Raw genomic sequence first — 5,229 nt, forward strand, 5'->3', positions numbered from 1 at the left:
TAAATAAAAGAGGAATGTATACCAAAGCATGCAGCTCCACCACCCTTACATAGTTAGTGATCCATTCATGTTGTTATTGTTAAATTTGTTAATGAACTTCAATGATCACCTGCTCACATATCTACAGGCAAAAATTTTGTTTTGCTTTCCTCCCTGGTAAAAACTAAAGAGAGGAAGGTTCAATGAAAGAAAAGGAAAGGGAAGGGAAAGGAAGTGAAGGGAAGGGAAGGGAAGGGAAGGGAAGGTAAGGGAAGGGAAGGGAAGGGAAGGGAAGGGAAGAAAAAAATACACATAGAAAACAATGAAGATTCTAAATACACTAAAAACAAGCAATTAAATAAACTAAATCAAATGAGATTAATTAGAAAATTAGCCCTGACTAGTTTGGCTCAGTGGATAGAGTGTCGGACTGCAGACTGAAGGGTCCCAGGTTCCATTCCGGTCAAGGGCATGTACCTTGGTTGCGGGCACGTCCCTAGCAGGGGATGTGCAGGAGGCAGCTGATCAATGTTTCTCTCTCATTGATGTTTCTAGCTCTCTATCCCTCTCCCTTCCTCTCTGTAAAAACTCAATAAAATATATTTTAAAAAAGAAAAGAAAATTAAAGCAATGGACACTTGACAAATTTTCCTAGAGGGCTAGATAGTCTTTACTAGGAAAATGGCTTTGAGGAAAATGGTAAATTCCCTATAGCCTGAGTCACTAAAAACTGGAACAGACTGGGGGAGAGTGGTGGCAAGGCTGCCCAGCACCAACTCTACCTTTGGGGCTGTACTGGCCTCTCCCCTGCTTGTCTGCCTTCCTGTAGTGGCCAAGCATGCAGGAGATGCCTGGTAGTCATCTTAGAACTTTAAAAATGGAACAGACCTGCTTTTAGAGGATAATGCTGAGGACACAATGAAATCTTGGAATAATAGCCAGTCAGATCTCTGTAGCAGTGACCAAAAAGAGGAAAAGGGATAATTTGAGGTAAAAATTAAGATGATTTATAAGAAATGATGGATTTAAGTAATCTGCCTACCTCACTTTTTGCTTGCAGGATCCATGAAGCAGTGTTGAGGTGCAAGAACAAGAAAGATTTGAAGCATTTTTCAGCATCTATGATAACCAGGTTACATTTCGGTTGTTTAAAAGCTTTAGAAGAGTCATAATGCATTTCAACAAGCCTGAAGCAGAAGCAAAAGCATGAATAGAACACCATGAAACAAAGAGATTAAAAAATGGCAGCAGAGTAGGAGGATGCTGCATGGACATGCTCCCAGGAATAAGCTGGAATTACAACTGAAATACAGAAAGGCTTCCTGAATAATCAATGGGAAACTCACAGGAGAGAACCCTGATACCCAAGGACGGAAGGTGGAGACGTCATAGAGACTGGTAGGAGGGGCAGAGGCAGGAAAGGGCAGGCCGAGCACCCACAGATGGCAACTGAAGTCCTGGAGAAATATCTCAGCTGTGTGGGGGGGGGGGGGTGCCACTGAGAACTCTGTGATCTAATCCTGACACTAGGATTCCCAGCAGAGAGCACCAAACTGAGGAGGATACCCACATAACATCTAGTTGTGAAAAGCAGTGGGATGCTGTCTGCCAGGGAGTGGCAGCTGAAAATTCGGGCACCCTCTTAAAAGGCCAATGCACAAAAATTCCCTGTGGAGCCACCCACCTTGTGCTTTGGCAGAGGGACGGTGAAGTGGACTGGAACTGTGAGAGCAGAACTCAAGACTGGGGACTCGGGGGACAGAGCTCAGAAGGCAGACACCCCAAGTTTCCTGGGCTGAGTCATTCCCTCACACAGCAGAGGACATCTTTCCCACATATACATCTGCCTTGCCTGGGGGGAAGACAGTTGACACACCCTAATGGAAAACACCTTGCCCTGAGGCCACTTAAGGGATTAAAAGTAACAATTAGCCTCCAGGCAGAAGCAACTGCCCCACCCTGTTGGAAAAAAACTCTCATCACACCTGAGGATGATTGCCTGGAGGCAATTCAAGTTGAATCTTATTAGTCTGTAAGCTGGCGGTCTCTGGAGGATTTGAGTCTTTGCCTGATCCATTAGTCAGAAACAGCCTTTAACACTGTCCTGCACTAGAGATTGAGAAGTATAGAGGATCTACCTAGATCAGGGGTCCTCAAACTATGGCCCGAGGGCCACATGCAAATACAAATATTGTATTTGTTCCCGTTTTGTTTTTTTACTTCAAAATAAGATATGTGCAGTGTGCATAGGAATTTGTTCATAGTTTTTTTTTTTAACTAGAGTCCAGCCCTCCAACGGTCTGAGGGACAGTGAACTGGCCCCCTGTTTAAAAAGTTTGAGGACCCCTGACCTAGATCATAGTCACAAACCCAGACAATAAAAATGAGGAAACAAAGGAACAAACCCCAAATGAAAGAACTAGCAAATTTTCCAGAAGAAGAGGTAAATGAAGCAGAGATAAGAAATTTATCTGAAACAGAGTTCAGAGTAGTGATGTTAAAAATACTCAACAGTATAAAAAAGGATATAGTAACTATGAAAAAAGAACAGTCTGAGATAAAGAATGACATAACACAAATAAAGAACACATTGGAATACACAGCAGATTAGGGGAAGCTGAGAATCAAATCAGTGAATTAGAAGACAGAGTTGAAAATATCACTCAATTAGAGAACCAAAAAGAAAAAAAAACAATTAAAAAACAGGAGGACAGCTTAAGGGAGCTGTGAGATAATGTGAAATGTAACAATATTAAAATAGGAGGTGTGCCAGAAGAGGTAGAAAGGGAGAAAGGAATAGAGAAGGTGTTTGAAGAAATGATGGTAGAAAACTTCCCTAACCTGTTAAAGGAAAAAGTCACACAAGTTCAGAAGGCACAGAAAACCCCAAACAAGAAGAACCCAAACAGACTCATGCCCAGACACATCATAATTAAAATGCCAAAAATTAAAGACAAAGAGAAAATCTTAAAGGCAGCAAGAGAAAAGAAAACTGTTACCTACAAAGGAGTTCCCATAAGGCTGACACCTGATTTCTCATCAGAAACTCTACAGGCCAGAAGGGAATGGCATGAAGTACTCAAGGTAATGGAAAGCAAGGATCTGAGATCAAGATTACTATATCCACCAAGGCTATCATTCAAAATAGACAGTCAAATAAAGAGCTTCCCAGACAAAAATGGCTAAAGGAGTTCATCACCACCACGCCAGCATTAGAAGAAATGCTAAAGGGATTGCTGTAAGGGATTGCTGAGAAAAAGAAACAGAGAGAGAAACCTAGCCATACAGAATTAAAATGGCTATAAATAAGTACCTCTCCATAATAACCCTAAATGTAAATGGATTAAATGCTCTAATCAAAAGGTGTAGGGTAGCTGAATGGATACAAAAACAAGACCTAAGTATATGCTGTCTACAAGAGACCCACCTCAAAACAAAAGACACATACAGGATGAAAGTGAGGGATAGAAAAAAATTTTTCCATGTAAATGGAAAAGAAAAAAAAACACCTGGAGTCGCAATACTCATATCTGACAAAATAGACTTTAAAAGCATCATGCTAAGCGAAATAACCCAGTTGGAGAAAGATAAATATCATATAATCTAACTCATTTGTAGAATATAATGAACAACATAAACTGAACAAAAATAGAGCCAGAGGGGAAAAATATACTAGAATATAATAGAAGTAATCCTGTTATTTGTAGATTTTTAATATTTCCTACAACTTTTGTGATATCATACCATGTTAGTACAGTTTTGGTAATATTATTGTACTTAAAATCATTTTATTCTTGAAATATCAATGTTTATTGCATGTAATACTATCATATGTAAGATCATTTTTCTTGAATAATTGGTGTTTATTGCATGTAACATTATGATATTTAAAATCATTTTTCTTGAATTAAAAAAAAAAACTGAAAAAAAGAAAGAAACCATCCCCTCTAAAATAGCAAAAAAAAAGAACACCATGAAACAGACTTCAATGGGAAGAAGCATAAGCCATATTTGCAAAGGTATATATGTCCAGTGAAACAGACAGATCGTATCTCCCCTCCAGCATCTCCTCAGGGGTGTGGAAGCAGGGTGAAGATGCAATGCTTGTTATAAACTACTAGAGGCCCAATACATGGATTCCTGCACTGGTGGGGTCCCTCGGCCTGGTCTGTGGGGTTTGGGCCAAAACCAGCTCTCTGACACCCCCTGAAGTTCCCCAGATTGTGGGCCAGGCTGAGGGACCCCACCAGTGCACAATTGGGGCTGGGGAGAGAACACGGGAGGGCTCCAGGGCATGTCCAGCCCATCTCACCCAGTCCTGATCAGCCAGACTCCAGCAGCAAGCTAACCTACCAGTTGGAGCATCTGCCCCCTGGTGGTCAGTGCGCATCATAATAACTGGTCAAACGGTTGAACGGTCAGACACTTAGCATATTAGGCTGTTATTATATAGGATTATGTACTCTGTGCTGTTTCCAAATTGGCACCAAGAGAGAAATATGAGCAGAACTATGTTGACACCCAATGTGGTTGTTCACGTCTGTAAAAGTGAAACTGTTATTGAGAAAAGTGTGGCCTTTCCCGGTTTGCCAGTGGGAGTGGAGTCCTTGGGGTACCACTGGGATAGGCATTTCCAGAGACCCCCACAAGAGGATGACATGTGGTAGAAAGCTTTATTTCTATGAAATTGCATTCCTGGGTTTCCAAAGTCCCATTCCTCCTGCTCCAGTTTTAGAAAAAGTGTTTCAGTAAAGCTAGAAGCATAGTCAGAGTCCAGAGTTTTCTTTTCATATTGGTGCTGGGTCCAGTTCAGCATCAGGCTAATTACAGTTCATTAGTCCATTGTGTATGGGATCCACATGGTTGCGGGCCACTTGGACGAATGCAGGGGAGTGTATCCCAAGAGCATAAGAGGAACCAAAAGAGTGGATTCCTTTGTTTAGGGCAGTGGTTGGCAAACTGCGGCTCGGCAAACCGCAGCTCAGGAGCCACATGCAGCTCTTTGGCCCCTTGAGTGTGGCTCTTACACAAAATACCGGCTCTTCCACAAAATACCAACTTCTGCGCATGGGCCATGAAGTTTCAATCCCACTGTATGTGCGCGCCCGCACGTGGTATTTTGTGGAAGAGCCACACTCAAGGGGCCAAAGAGCCGCATGTGGCTCTCGAGCCACAGTTTGCCGACCACGGGTTTAGGGAATTAAATATCTCAAATGTCACCCCCTTGCAGTGGCCACACCCATTCTAACC

General features: G+C 42.1%; 1 pseudogene; it reads left to right on the top strand.

The window, feature by feature from the left end:
* Positions 1–4,646, top strand: part of LOC102433217 — a 7,714-nt pseudogene extending 3,068 nt beyond the window's left edge.
* The last annotated feature ends 583 nt before the right edge of the window (positions 4,647–5,229 follow it).

The sequence above is a fragment of the Myotis lucifugus genome, unplaced genomic scaffold (assembly GCF_000147115.1).
Source record: "Myotis lucifugus unplaced genomic scaffold, Myoluc2.0 scaffold_7, whole genome shotgun sequence".
In the NCBI taxonomy this organism is placed as follows: domain Eukaryota; kingdom Metazoa; phylum Chordata; class Mammalia; order Chiroptera; family Vespertilionidae; genus Myotis; species Myotis lucifugus.